General features: G+C 47.7%; 1 protein-coding gene across 1 annotated transcript in view; it reads left to right on the top strand.

Moving 5' to 3' along the window:
- LOC143775062 (dynein axonemal heavy chain 3-like) overlaps positions 1 to 15,846 on the top strand; it is a 2,972,411-nt gene that overhangs the window by 1,310,086 nt on the left and 1,646,479 nt on the right. The gene's annotated exons all lie outside the window — the stretch shown is intronic.

The following is a 15,846-nucleotide window of genomic DNA, read 5'->3' as shown; positions in this document are numbered from 1 at the left end:
CACTGAACAAAGCAATGCCGCCTGTTTAGTCCTGTTACCAATTTAGAACTGCATTTAGCCTACTTTATTCTTTGGCCCTATATCTGTGTTTCCTCCTCATCCTGCCCATTGCCCAGCCACTGCTAGATGAGTCTGCCGGTACATTGACCTAGACCACTAAATTCCCCTTGCACTCTACACAGCCAGAATCTGACCCTGCTGAAAGTAAGGTTCCCCTTCCCGCATGTTATACCACCTTACACAGGGACAAAGAGGAAGGTGCAGATGAAAGTGCAGGTTCCTTCATCAGGTGGGGGGGGCATACTCGTTGGAGACGTCACTGGCACAGGGCCCCTCGGAGTACGCAAAAGTGTCGCTGCTGGTGGGAGGCGCCCCCGCCATGCAAACACACCGCCGTACTTTGAGGGGCCCTGTGCCAGTGCCAATGCGAACGAGTGGGCCCCCCCTGCTTGCTCAGGATCACAGCACTTGCAACGTTGAAATACTTACCTCTCCCTGCTCCACCGCCGTGACGTAGTCCACGTTTCCTGGGCCCACTAAAGGCTTGAACCAGCCCTACCCCCCACAACTTTAGCCAAATGACCCCCAATTTCCTATGCCCAACTATTATTACAACGTTAATCAAGAATTACAAGCTTGAGAAACAAGAATGGATGTTTTTGGCAGTAAAATGGGCACTGTAGGTGTTTTCCTGCCCTCCACTCACTGCCGGCTATGCTTCCCCATTGACTTGCATTGGGTTTCGTGTTTCGGTCGATCCCGACTTTTAGCGATAATCGGCCGACTGCACTCGACTCGACCCTGGACAAAATCGGGTTTCCCAAAACCCTCCTCGATCTTAAAAAAATGAAAGTCGCTCAACTCTAGTTGTAAGTCTTTATTCATTACATAGTGGAATGTGTTGAGAACAAAAAAACAATGAAACATAAAAATTATCAACGTAAAACAAAACTAATATCCCACGGACATCTGGAGTTGGAATGATGCTCAAAATCAAAGTGGAAAATGAAGTTACAGGCCGATCCAAATTCAGTGGAAATGCCTCAAGACAAGGAAATGATGCTCAGTAGTGTGCGTGGCCTCCACGTGCCTCTATTACCTCCCTACAGCGCTTGGGCATGCTCCTGATGAGGCTGCAGATGGTCTCCTGAGGGATCTCCTCCCAGACCTGGACTGAACCATCCACCAAATCCTGGACAGTCTGTGGTGCAACGTGACGTTTGTAGATGGTGCCAGACATGATGTCCCAGATGTGTTCAATCTGATTCAGGTCTGAGGAATGGACAAGCCAGTCCATAGCTTCAATGCCTTCATCTTGGAGGAACTGCTGACACACTCCATCCACATGAGGTCAGGCATTATCCTGCATTAGGAGGAACCCAGGGCCAACCACACCAGCATATGGTCTCACAAGGGGATTGAGGATCTCATCTCGGTACCTAATGGCAGTCAGGCTACCTCTGGAGAGCACATGGAAGGCTGTGTGGCCCTCCAAAGAAATGCCACCCCACACCATTACTGACCAACTGCCGAACCGGTCATGATGAAGGATGTTGCAGGCAGCAGATCGCTCTCCACGGCGTCTCCAGACTCTGTCATGTTTGTCACATGTGCTCAGTATGAACCTGCTTTCACCTGTGAAGAGCACAGGGTGCCAGTGGCAAATTTGCCAATCCTGGTGTTCTGTGGCAAATGCCAAGCATCCTGCACAGTGTTGGGCTGTGAGCACAACCCAAATCTGTGAAAGTCGGGCACTCAGACCATCCTCATGGAGTCACTTTCTAACCATTTGTGCAGGCAAATGCACATTTGTGGCCTGCTGGAGGTCATTTTGCAGGGCTTTGGCAGTGCTCCTCATGTTCCTCCTTGCACAAAGGCTGAGGTAGCGGTCCTGCAGCTGGGTTGTTGCCCTCCTACGGGCCCCTCCACTTCTCCTGGTGTACTGGCCTGTCTCCTGGTAGTGCCTCCAGCCTCTGGACGCTACGCTGACAGAGACAGCAAACCTTCTTGCCACAGCTCATATTGATGTGCCATCCTCGATAAGCTGCACTACCTGAGCCACTTGTGTGGGTTGTTGAATCCATCTCATGCTACCACGAGTGTGAAAGCACAACCAACATTCAAAAGTGAGAAAAACATCAGTGAGAAAGCATTGATACTGGGATGTGGTCTGTGATCCCCACCTACAGAACCACTCCTTTATTGAGGGTGTCTTGATAATTGCCAATAATTTCCATCTGTTGTCTATTCCCAATTGCACAACAGCATGTGTAATTGATTGTCTAACAGTGTTGCTTCCTAAGTGGACAGTTTGATTTAACAGAAGTTTGATTTACTTGGAGTGATATTCTGTTGTTTAAGCGTTCCCTTTATTTTTTTGGGCAATGAATATATATATATATATATATATATATATATATATATATATATATATATATATATATTTTTTTTTTTAAGTTGCATATATTGTAAGAAAATCAAATAACTATATTTCTGGAAGCAGAGCTATAACATAAAATGTTTAATATATTATTTTGTGATGCAGTGACCCATGCTGCAGCTAGGGGGTGCTGTGCGTGCTCCTTAGGATATGTATGGAGGCGCAACTGTAATGGTGATAATGACTGGCATTATTGTAAATTTGCCAGTATGTGTCGCAGAGGGGGTCTGCGCTGTAAGCCAGTAATGTTGTTGTTCTGGGACCTGTAGTCCCATAAGTATTTGTATAGTTGTAAAGATAGGCTTGCAGGGTTATTTGAAGAGCTGGGCGGGTCTGACTAAGCACACACACCTCCCACCCAGGGGAGAGGTTACAGGTACAAAATGTGACCATGGGGTGGTCACATGGTGTAGATTGCGTAGGTCCCGGACTGCTTGTGTGTTGGGAGGTCCTGTGTGTGGACCGGATACCTGAATAGCACACTGAGAAGCCATGGACCTGGAGACTTGTGTGTTGGGAGATCCTGAAAGTAGGATGAGATCCCTGAATAGCAAACTAAGAGGCTGTGGACCTGTAGACATGTGTGTTGGGAGATCTTGGGAGTAGGATCGGATCCCTGAATAGCACACTGAGAGACTTCTGTGTTGGAAGAACCTGGGAGTAGTACTTCCTGAATAGCACAACCTGTGTTGGAAGATCCTGGGAGTAGGACTTCCTGAAGAGCACATGGAAAGGCATGTATGCAGAGTCTGTGATGGCACTGCATTGGGGGAGCTATAGCCCATCTGAGGATCTGGACTGTCAGGTGGCCAGGTGAGCAAGGCATTGTCCAGGATGGTGATCCCAGTTCGGCAGCTTCCCTGGAAGAGAGAATACTGACAGAAGTCAGCGTGTGAGGCAGGAGCTCCTGGAAGTTAACCAGAGTTGGGGAACTGTGTGCACTGACAGGGGGTCAGTTAATGAACTATGCGGTCACCCATGGTAACTGGATGGAGTAAGGTCAAGCATGTTTGGAGACTGCAAACCAATATGGTGTGCGCTATATGAGTTGAGACATTGATACGGCTTACGGACACCCCCAGGGAACTAGTCAAGGAGGACTGGTGGGTGTAGTGTCTGAACTGTGAGTTAACTTAGTAATAGGAAGTATCTAAGTTAAAGCTGCAACTTAATGTCTTCTGTTTCTGCCTATTATTTTCCATGAAGTATATAATGAAATGTGCATGACCTGGTTTATGACTGCATAATAAACCGCATGGACTGTTTAATAGAGAAAATCGTGCCTGTGTGACTGAATCCCATTGCTAAGCGAGTGTCCCCCAACACATGCAGTAAGCGCTGTCTCACATATGGTGGAGAATGCGGGCAACGGTCCAGAAAACACATGTGGAGGTGATTGCTGTAACTTGGTGGGGCTACAAAGATTTGCTGTGGATTGGCGGGTCCACGAAGTCTGTGGTGTGGAGCTACAGTTGCAGCAAGAGGTTCTGCAGCAGCAGGAGATGCAGTGGCAGCAGCAGCTGCTTGTGATCAGCACCTGGAGGTGCCAATGCTTTGTGGCTGCAGCAGGAGCTGTGACAGTGACAGCGGGAGCTGGTGAGGTATCATGAGGACATTTGTCCAGATCATGCAGTCTCTTAAAGGGCCAGTGTCAACCCAAAGAGATTTTTGTTTTGTTTTTGTACTGTGTGAACTGGAGCCTGAAAATACCGTGGGGTGTACCCCAGAATGAGATGGTGTCCCTAAAGGGGGTGGTTTCCCCAAAAAGGGGACCGTAACACAAACAGGGATGATTACCCAAAAAGGGATGGAGTCCCCAAAGGGGTGACAACCCAAACAGGTGTAGGACTAGTGTTGAGCGATACCGTCCGATACTTGAAAGTATCGGTATCGGAAAGTATCGGCCGATACCGGCAAAGTATCGGATCCAATCCGATACCGATACCCGATACCAATACAAGTCAATGGGACTCAAGTATCGGACGGTATTCCTGATGGTTCTCAGGGTCTGAAGGAGAGGAAACTCTCCTTCAGGCCCTGGGATCCATATTAATGTGTAAAAGAAAGAATTAAAATAAAAAATATTGCTATACTCACCTCTCCGACGCAGCCTGCACCTTACCGAGGGAAGCGGCAGCGTTCTTTGTTTAAAATTCACGCTTTTTTTTCCTTACGTGAAGTCCCGGCTTGTGATTGGTCGCATGCCGCCCATGTGGCGGCGACGCAACCAATCACAGCAAGCCGTGACGTAATTTCAGGTCATTCAGTATTTTAAAATTACGCTCCGGCTTTGTGATTGGTTGCGTCGCAGTCACATGGGCGACGCAACCAATCACAGCAAGCCGTGACGTAATTTCAGGTCCTTAAGGATTTTAAAATTACGTCCCGGCTTTGTGATTGGTTGCGTCGCAGTCACATGGGCGACGCAACCAATCACAAGCCGTGACGTCACGGGAGGCTGGACACGCGCGCATTTTAAAATGGGCGCGTGTCCAGCCTCCCGTGACGTCCCGGCTTGTGATTGGTTGCGGCGCGGTCAACCAATCACAAGCCGGGAGGCTGGACACGCGCGCATTTTAAAATGGCTTCCCGGCTTGTGATTGGTTGACCGCGCCGCAACCAATCACAAGCCGGGACGTCACGGGAGGCTGGACACGCGCCCATTTTAAAATGCGCGCGTGTCCAGCCTCCCGGCTTGTGATTGGTTGACCGCGCCGCAACCAATCACAAGCCGGGACGTCACGGGAGGCTGGACACGCGCCCATTTTAAAATGCGCGCGTGTCCAGCCTCCCGGCTTGTGATTGGTTGACCACGCCGCAACCAATCACAAGCCGGGACGTCACGGGAGGCTGGACACGCGCCCATTTTAAAATGCGCGCGTGTCCAGCCTCCCGTGACGTCACGGCTTGTGATTGGTTGCGTCGCCCATGTGACTGCGACGCAACCAATCACAAAGCCGGGACGTAATTTTAAAATCCTTAAGGACCTGAAATTACGTCACGGCTTGCTGTGATTGGTTGCGTCGCCCATGTGACTGCGACGCAACCAATCACAAAGCCGGAGCGTAATTTTAAAATACTGAATGACCTGAAATTACGTCACGGCTTGCTGTGATTGGTTTGCGTCGCCGCCACATGGGCGGCATGCGACCAATCACAAGCCGGGACTTCACGTAAGGAAAGAAAAGCGCAAATTTTAAACAAAGAACGCTGCCGCTTCCCTCGGTAAGGTGCAGGCTGCGTCGGAGAGGTGAGTATAGCAATATTTTTTATTTTAATTCTCTCTTTTACACATTTTTACATTAATGTTGTTTCGATACCGATACCTGATACCACAAAAGTATCGGATCTCGGTATCGGAATTCCGATAAACGCAAGTATCGGCCGATACCCGATACTTGCGGTATCGGAATGCTCAACACTAGTGGTGACCCAAACAGGGAAAATGGCTCAAAAGGAGATGGAGTCCCAAAGGGGGTGGTGACCCAAAAGGGGGCTGTGGCAAATGTGCCATTGGACTGTAGCCAGAAGCAGCAAACTTCCTGCCATGCAGGCCCATGCTATACTGGGGATAGTTTGGTCGGTGAACTGACACTTCAGTGCCCCTTCTGGCTGGATGGAGAATGGGTGATGGGACTGATAGACTCAGGGAGTTGGATATCTGTGCTCAGGTCCCCTTCTGAATGTTCTGTGTCACCTGGAACAGGGTCGAGAGTGAATAGCTCAGGTGGGGACGTTAAAGCCTACCTCTACATTGATGCAACTGAGGGGTCCACATACCAGGAAGTGATGGTAGTCCTGGACTTACTATACATGATGGTAATAGGGCTGGTCTTGGAATCCCTATGAGATTTTTGGATAAAAGGGAAAGTCTTGGTATAAATAATGTGTAATGTGGAGAATGCGCCCCCTAGAGTTGACAGTCCTAAGATAGACATGACTAAGGAAAATGGTGGACGGGCCCAACTTAGTGACATGACGGTGGCAGTAACACCTCCCAGAACTGACGGGTTGGACATATGGATGACCAGTGGGTAGGGTGCATCTGCCCAACTTACAGACATGATGTCACCTGACGTATACCAGGATGACCAATTGGGTGGTAGTGCCTCCCATTCAGATGTTGATGTGGTAGTTAAACAGAGCTGGCAGCTAGTTAGAAAGTGACTTGAGGGTTCACCATACTGTGGGGTGGGACACAGACTCCAGGGGTGACTGTGACTCTATGAAAGAAAGGGAGTACAGTAAAGAAGAGCCCCACAAGGAGGGCACGTCCTCCCGTTGCCAGAGGAACAAGGGCCATAAAGAAGTTGTTCAAGTGACTCTTGCTGATAATAGAAGGTTGTGTACTTCTACCTCCGATATGAGTTCTCTTTCAGATGCTGAAGAGATTGGGAAGGAAGGTGATGTATCGTTGCCCCTAACAACCATCAGGTTGGAGTCAGATGACTAACCAGTTGATGGTGCTGTAGGAGAAGAAAATCTGGACAGCATTGGTGGAGTGAGAATCCACGGAGGTCATGAGGAAATGACCTGTTGTAGACCCATGTCTGCGGTGACAGAGAGGGGTCAAATAGCAGAGTATGGGGAAGGCTCCATAGTACCTGATGCTGAAGAGCTGGAGTTCTCTGAAGTTACCAAAAGTCGAGAGGTACCTAAGGGTGACCGGGCCGAGAGCCCAGCAGAGACCCTAGAGGTGATCAAAGGTGATTGATGGAAACTCAAGAGAGAGTTGAACCTGTGAATGCAAGAACAGGTGAGCAAGTTGGCCCATCTGAAAATATATTTAAAGAAGTGATGGTGCAACATGTGCTGGCTAAAAGAGAGCAGGATCATGAAATAGAGCTGATTATAGAGACGGTGAAAGAACATGTCAAACAAGAAAGGGTCCTGAGTAGTGTTGAGCATTCCGATGCTGCAAGTATCGGGTATCGGCCGATACTTGCTGTATCGGAATTCCGATACCGGGATTCCGATACTCTTGTGGTATCGGATATCGGGTATCGCAACAACATTAATGTTAAAATGTGTAAAAGAGAGAATTAAAATAAAAAATATCGCTATACTCACCTGTCCGACGCAGCCGGGACTTCAGCGAGGGAACCGGCAGCGTTGTTTGTTTAAAATTCGCGCTATTACTTGGTTACGTGAATTCCCGGCTTGTGATTGGTCAGGTCGGCCATGTTGCCGGGACGCGGACCAATCACAGCAAGCCGTGACGAAATTACGTCACGGCTTGCTGTGATTGGTCCGCGTCCCGGCAATATGGCCGCCCTGACCAATCACAAGCCGTGACGTCACGGGAGGCTGGACACGCGCCCATTTTAAAATGAGCGCGTCCAGCCTCCCGGCTTGTGATTGGTTGACCGCGGCGCAACCAATCACAAGCCGTGACGTCACGGGAGGCTGGACACGCGCCCATTTTAAAATGAGCGCGTGTCCAGCCTCCCGTGACGTCACGGCTTGTGATTGGTCAGGGCGGCCATATTGCCGGGACGCGGACCAATCACAGCAAGCCGTGACGTAATTTCGTCACGGCTTGCTGTGATTGGTCCGCGTCCCGGCAACATGGCCGACCTGACCAATCACAAGCCGGGAATTCACGTAACCAAGTAATAGCGCGAATTTTAAACAAACAACGCTGCCGGTTCCCTCGCTGAAGTCCCGGCTGCGTCGGACAGGTGAGTATAGCGATATTTTTTATTTTAATTCTTTCTTTTACACATTTATATGGTTCCCAGGGCCTGAAGGAGAGTTTCCTCTCCTTCAGACCCTGGGAACCATCAGGAATACCGTCCGATACATGAGTCCCATTGACTTGCATTGGGATCGGGTATCGGTATCGGATTGGATTCCGATACTGTGACGGTATCGGCCGATACTTTCCGATACCGATACTTTCCGATATCGGAAAGTATCGCTCAACACTAGTCCTGAGTAGTGTTGAGCATTCTAATGCCGCAAGTATCGGGTATCGGCCAATATTTGCGGTATCGGAATGCCGATACCGAGTTCCGATATTTTTGTGATATCGGAAATCGGAATCGGAAGTTCCCAGTGTATGGTTTACAGGGTCTGGAGGAGAGGAGACTCTCCTTCAGGCCCTGGGATCGATATTCATTTGAAAGCACACAGGCCCATGCTTCTCCCCCCCCAGACCCAGATGGTAATATCTATTACTAATATTTCTCTGCCTGGAGGTAATCAAGATTTACTACAAGACCAATTTTTCTAATTATACCAATAATACCACTATTTAAAGTTTGAATAATAATACTGCAATAATAATATTGCAATATAACAGACAAATACCAGCAAACCATAACTAAATATTACCAGCATACTTAGTAATGATAATACCACCATACAGATCATTAAAATGGGTTATCCATAGTGTTGAGCATTCCGATACCTCAAGTATCGGGTATCGGCCGATATTCGCTGTATCGGAATTCCGATACCGAGTTCCGATATTTTTGTGATATCGGAAATCGGAATCTGAAGTTCCCAGTTTATGGTTCCCAGGGTCTGGAGGATATGGGACTCTCCTTCAGGCCCTGGGATCCATATTCATGTAAAAAATAAACAATAAAAATAAAAAATATGGATATACTCACCCCTCCGATGGAGCCTGGACCGCAGACGTGCAACCGGCAGCCTCCGTTCCTAAGAATGAGCGAGTGAAGGACCTGCGATGACGTCACGGCTTGTGATTGGTCGCGTGAGCGGTCACATGAGCGGTCACGGGACCAATCACAAGCCGCGACGTCATCGCAGGTCATTCACTCGCTCATTCTTAGGAACGGAGGCTGCCGGTTACAGCGGTTACTACCAGGGCACGTCAGAGGGTGAGTATATCCCTATTTTTTATTTTTATTCTTTATTTACACATGAATATGGATCCCAGGGCCTGAAGGAGAGTTTCCTCTCCTTCAGACCCTGGGAACCATCCAGGATACCTTCCGATACTTGTGTCCCATTGACTTGTATTGGTATCGGGTATCGGTATCGGCGATATCTGATATTTTTCGGATATCGGCCGATACCATCCGATACCGATACTTTCAAATATCGGAAGGTATCGCTTAACACTAGTCCTGAGACAAGTGGCTGAGCACAGGGTGGATGAGCTGGAGAATGAAGTCTCTAAGCTCAGAGGTCACCTGTCAACATGGCAAAGCGTGACTAAGGCCCTAAGGGAAGATGTGGAAGTGCTCAGAGAAGCATTAAGAGGTCCTCTACAAGAGAAAGAGGTGCTGATCACAGACTTACTGCGTCAGTGCCAGAGTGGTAATGAGGCGGAGCTGCTAATGCCCATCTTCGCAAATGCTCATGCAGAAGATGATGTAGGGGAAGATTTGGCACTAAAAGCAGAACAAGACAGTCACCCAGTCGTGGAAGGTGTCTTGATGGAAATATCCGAGACAAAATGGGAGCTGTCCGTCTGTGAAGAAAGTGAGACCTCGCTCTTCAAGTGCGTGATAGAGATACTCGAGGACGTGCGGGATGCATGTACCAGTGAGGGTGTGCATGAGGTTTTTAAAAAGCAGTAGAGGCATATAGTGTGAACTGGGCACCAGAGACGAAACAGTTGGTGATACTGTTGACCAGGGAAGTCACAGTGAAGCGAGTGGCTATCCTGAAGGATATGCACCTACAGTGCCTCCGCATGAAACAGATGATCCTGTTGAGAAATATGGAAGCCATTCAACATTTGGAGCAGGCCAGGAAAGCTCACAGTCGGCTGGACTTTGTGGAAGACATCATTCAAGTACCCAGAAATCTGGTGGGGAAAGTCATTGGAAAACATGGAAAGGTGATGCAAGAAATCATGAATAGATCCAGTGTGGCAAGAGTGCTGATTCCAGCTGAACACGAAGCCCAGGTAGCTGGTGAAGATGGGATGGTACCATTTGTCATTGTTGGCTCAAAGGAAAGCCTCACATATATGCGAATGCTCCTCAAATATCGTGTGACATACCTGAAAGAAATAGAGCAGCTAACACTGGACCGACTGCAGGTTAATAAACAGCTGCAGGACATAAGGTGGAGGCCACCTTCAACCCAAGGAAAAAGGAGCAAAAGGGACCCTCCAAATAATGGAATGGTTGACCGCCAAAGACATTCAGAGAGACAAGGAGGTCGAATATCTGAAAGTGGCAGTTCTACTCCCAGTACAAAACTAAGGGACATGGACAGTAGAGGGAATAGTAATGAAGGGTCAGACTCAGATCAGTCGCTAGACTCGACTTCACGGTGGATGCATGACCGCAACAACCGTGGGTGGCAGCAATGGAAAGAAAGTTCACATGAAGGGGTGCACTTGGAAAGTGTGGTGACTAAAGGTCTGGTGACACAGACAGAATGTGACTTAAGGGCCAAAGCTCATGTCCTACATGTTGACCGCTGGGCGCGGGGAAAGCTGTTGTGAATTCTATTTTTGGGCTCACTCTAGTGGTCACAAGCGGTACTGTGTAGTGTTGTCTTTCTGCAGGTTGGCTGCATCAGCTGGTTCGTTATCCTTGGTTGGTTTCCTATTTAGCTCACCTGGAGACTCAGTTCCTTGCCTGCTATCAATGTATTCAGTGCTATTCTGATTACTCCTGATTATCTCGTTTTCTGCCTCTTCAGGATAAGCTAAGTTCTGTTTGAATATTTTTTGCTCATCTGCCTGCAATATGATTTCTGTGTATGATGAGTCTAGTCCAGCTTGCTAATATGTGATTTCTTGTTGCTGGTAAGCTCTGGGGTACGGAGTTGCTTCCCCCGCACCGTTAGTTGGTGCGGGGGCTCGAGCAATCTCTGCGTGGATATTTTGAATAGGGTTTTTTTATTGACCGCACAGTTCCCTTCCTATTTTCTGCTATCTAGTATTAGCGGGCCTCATTTGCTAAATCTAATTTCATCTCTGCGTTTGTGCTTTCCCTTTAACTCACCGTTAATATTTGTGGGGGGCTATTCTATATCTTTGGGGTCATTCCACTGAGGCAAGAGAGGACTTTCTTTCCCTCCAGGAATAGTCAGTTTCTCAGGCCGTGAAGAGACATCTAGGATTTTTAGGCACGTTCACCGGCTACTTCTAGTGTGTTTGGATAGGTTCAGATTTGCGGTCAGTCCAGTTTGCCACCTCCCTAGAGCTTGTCCTATGTTTGTTACTTAGCTGGAGTAATTTGTGATCCTCAACCACTAAGGATCATAACAGTATAGCAGGCCAAAAAGTGTTTAATGCATCGCAAAAGTGGGATAAAAAGAAGACCTGAGTACATTTTTTTTTTCCCTCCCGCTTTTCCTTTGCTGCAGTCTGTTTAGCTTCTTTCATCCCCTTGAACTCTGGGTGGTTTTGAGCTCAGCTGCAGACATGAATGTTCAGACTCTGACTTCTAGTGTGGATCATCTTACTGCACGTGTGCAAAGTATTCAGGATTTTGTTATTCGTAGCCCTATGTCAGAACCAAAGATACCCATTCCTGAGTTGTTTTCTGGAGATAGATCTAGGTTTCTAAATTTTAAGAATAATTGTAAGTTATTTCTATCTCTGAGACCTCGTTCCTCTGGTGATTCCGCTCAGCAAGTTAAAATTGTTATCTCCTTGTTGCGTGGCGACCCTCAAGATTGGGCTTTCTCTCTGGCGCCAAGAGATCCTGCTTTGCTTAATGTAGATGCATTTTTTCTGGCTCTTGGACTGCTTTATGAGGAGCCTAATCTTGAGAATCAGGCAGAAAAAGCTTTGCTGGCTATCTCTCAGGGTCAGGATGAAGCAGAGGTGTATTGTCAAAAATTTCGGAAGTGGTCGGTGCTTACTCAGTGGAATGAGTGTGCCCAGGCTGCAAATTTCAGAGAAGGTCTTTCTGAGGCCATTAAGAATGTTATGGTGGGGTTTCCCACCCCTACAAGTCTGAGTGATTCTATGGCTTTAGCCATTCAGGTTGATCGGCGTTTGCGGGAGCGCAAATCTGCTCATCCTTTGGCGGTATTTTCTGGACAGAGACCTGAGTCTATGCAATGTGACCGAACTCTGACCAGAATTGAGCGACAAAGTCATAGATGTCAAAATGGGTTGTGCTTCTACTGTGGTGATTCTACCGATGTTATCTCAGCATGCTCCAAATGCTTAAAAAAAATTAGCTAAACCTGTCACCATTGGTACTATACAGCCTAAATTTATTTTGTCTGTTACTTTGATTTGTTCTTTGTCGTCCTACCCGGTTATGGCTTTTGTGGATTCGGGTGCTGCCCTGAATCTGATGGATTTGTCGTTTGCCAGGCGCTGTGGTTTTGTCCTGGAGCCTTTGGAATTTCCTATTCCTCTGAGGGGAATTGATGCTATGCCATTGGCTGACAATAAGCCTCAGTATTGGACGCAAATGACCATGTGCATGACTCCCGTACATCAGGAGGTGATTCGCTTTCTCGTTCTGCATAATTTGCATGATGTTGTCGTTTTGGGTCTGCCATGGCTGCAAGCTCATAATCCAGTTTTAGATTGGAAAGCTATGTCTGTGTCAAGTTGAGGTTGTCAGGGAATTCATGGCGATACTCCGTTGGTGTCTATTGCTTCTTCCACTCCTTCTGAGGTCCCTGAGTTTTTGTCTGACTACCAGGATGTATTTGATGAGCCCAGGTCCAGTGCCCTGCCCCCTCATAGGGATTGTGACTGTGCTATAAATTTAATTCCTGGTAGTAAATTCCCTAAGGGACGACTTTTTAATTTGTCTATACCAGAGCATGCCACGATGCGGAGTTATATAAAGGAGTCTTTTGAGAAGGGACATATTCGCCCATCCTCTTCCCCTCTTGGTGAAGGATTTTTTTTTTGTGGCCAAGAAGGACGGTTCTTTGAGACCTTGTATAGATTATAGTCTTCTGAATAAAATTACAGTCAAATTTCAGTATCCTTTGCCACTATTGTCTGATTTGTTTGCTCGGATTAAGGGTGCCAGTTGGTTCACCAAGATAGATCTCCGTGGTGCGTATAACCTTGTGCGCATTAAGCAGGGAGATGAATGGAAAACAGCATTTAATACGCCCGAAGGCCATTTTGAGTACTTAGTGATGCCTTTTGGACTCTCTAATGCTCCTTCTGTGTTTCAGTCCTTCATGCATGACATCTTCCGAGAATATCTGGATAAATTTATGATTGTTTATTTGGATGACTTTTGGTCTTTTCTGATGATTGGGAGTCCCATGTGAAGCAGGTCAGGATGGTGTTTCAGGTCCTGCGTGCTAATGCTTTATTTGTGAAGGGCTCAAAATGCCTCTTCGGAGTACAGAAGGTCTCCTTTTTGGGTTTTATTTTTTCTCCTTCTACTGTGGAGATGGACCCAGTCAAGGTCCAGGCTATTCATGACTGGACTCAGCCCACGTCTGTTAAGAGTCTTCAGAAGTTCTTGGGGTTTGCTAATTTTTACCGTCGTTTCATCGCTAATTTTTCTAGCGTGGTTAAACCTTTGACGGATTTGACCAAGAAGGGTTCTGATGTGACTAATTGGTCTCCTGCGGCCGTGGAGGCCTTTCGGGAGCTGAAGCACCGGTTTTCTTCAGCTCCAGTCTTATGTCAGCCAGATGTCTCTCTCCCCTTCCAGGTCGAGGTTGATGCTTCTGAGATTGGAGCAGGGGCTGTTTTGTCGCAGAGAAGCTCTGATGGCTCTGTGATGAAGCCATGTGCTTTCTTTTCAAGAAAGTTTTCGCCTGCCGAGCGGAATTATGATGTTGGTAATCGGGAGTTGTTGGCTATGAAGTGGGCATTTGAGGAGTGGCGACATTGGCTCGAGGGAGCTAAACATCGTGTGGTGGTCTTGACTGATCACAAAAATCGGATTTACCTTGAATCTGCCAAGCGCCTGAATCCTAGACAGGCTCGTTGGTCGTTGTTTTTCTCCCGTTTCAACTTCGTGGTCTCATACCTGCCTGGTCCGAAGAACGTGAAAGCTGATGCACTTTCTAGGAGTTTTGTGCCTGACTCTCCGGGAGTTTCTGAGCCGACTGGTATTCTCAGAGAGGGAGTGATTTTGTCTGCCATTTCCCCAGATTTGCGACGAGTGCTGCAGAAATTTCAGGCGGATAGACCTGACCGTTGTCCACCAGAGAGACTGTTTGTCCCGGATAGATGGACCAGCAGAGTTATTTCCGAGGTTCATTCTTCGGTGTTGGCGGGTCATCCTGGGATTTTTGGTACCAGAGATTTGGTGGCTAGGTCCTACTGGTGGCTTTCCTTGTCGCGGGATGTGCGTTCCTTTGTGCAGTCTTGTGGGATTTGTGCTCGGGCTAAGCCTTTCTGTACTCGTGCCAGCGGTTTGCTTTTGCCTTTGCCTGTTCCGAAAAGGCCTTGGACACACATTTCCTTGGATTTTATTTCGGATCTTCCAGTATCTCAGAAAATGTCTGTCATCTGGGTGGTGTGTGATCGTTTTTCCAAGATGGTCCATTTGGTGCCCTTGCCTAAGTTGCCTTCTTCCTCCGATTTGGTTCCTCTATTTTTTCAGAATGTGGTTAGCTTGCACGGCATTCCTGAAAATATTGTGTCTGATAGAGGATCCCAGTTTGTGTCTAGGTTTTGGCGGACTTTTTGTGCTAAGATAGGCATTGATTTGTCTTTTTCGTCGGCCTTTCATCCTCAGACTAATGGCCAAACCGAACGAACTAATCAGACGTTGGAAACTTATTTGAGATGTTTTGTTTCTGCTGATCAGGATGATTGGGTGACTTTTTTGCCTTTGGCCGAGTTTGCCCTTAATAATCGGGCTAGTTCTGCTACTTTGGTTTCACCTTTTTTCTGCAATTCTGGTTTCCATCCTCATTTTTCCTCGGGTCAGGTTGAGTCTTCTGACTGTCCTGGGGTGGATTCTGTGGTGGATAGGTTGCAGCAGATTTGGAACCATGTGGTGGACAATTTGAGGTTGTCACAGGAGAAGGCTCAGTGCTTTGCCAACCGCCGCCGCGGTGTGGGTCCCCGACTTCGTGTTGGGGATTTGGTGTGGCTGTCTTCTCGGTATGTTCCTATGAAGGTCTCCTCTCCTAAATTCAAGCCTCGCTTCATCGGTCCTTATAAGATCTTGGAAATCCTTAACCCAGTGTCTTTTCATTTGGATCTCCCAGCATCGTTTGCCATTCATAATGTGTTCCATAGGTCTTTGTTGCGGAGGTATGTGGTACCTGTGGTTCCTTCTGTTGAGCCTCCTGCTCCGGTGCTGGTCGAGGGCGAATTGGAGTACGTGGTGGAGAAGATTTTGGATTCTCGTATCTCTAGACGGAGGCTTCAGTATTTGGTTAAGTGGAAGGGCTATGGTCAGGAGGATAATTCCTGGGTTGTCGCCTCTGATATTCATGCGGCCGATTTGGTTCGTGCCTTCCACGCGGCTCATCCTGATCGCCCTGGGGGTCTTGATGAGGGTTCGGTGACCCCTCCT

This window comes from Ranitomeya variabilis, chromosome 5, assembly GCF_051348905.1.
Source record: "Ranitomeya variabilis isolate aRanVar5 chromosome 5, aRanVar5.hap1, whole genome shotgun sequence".
Lineage (NCBI taxonomy): Eukaryota > Metazoa > Chordata > Amphibia > Anura > Dendrobatidae > Ranitomeya > Ranitomeya variabilis.
This window is presented reverse-complemented; position numbering and strand designations above follow the sequence as displayed.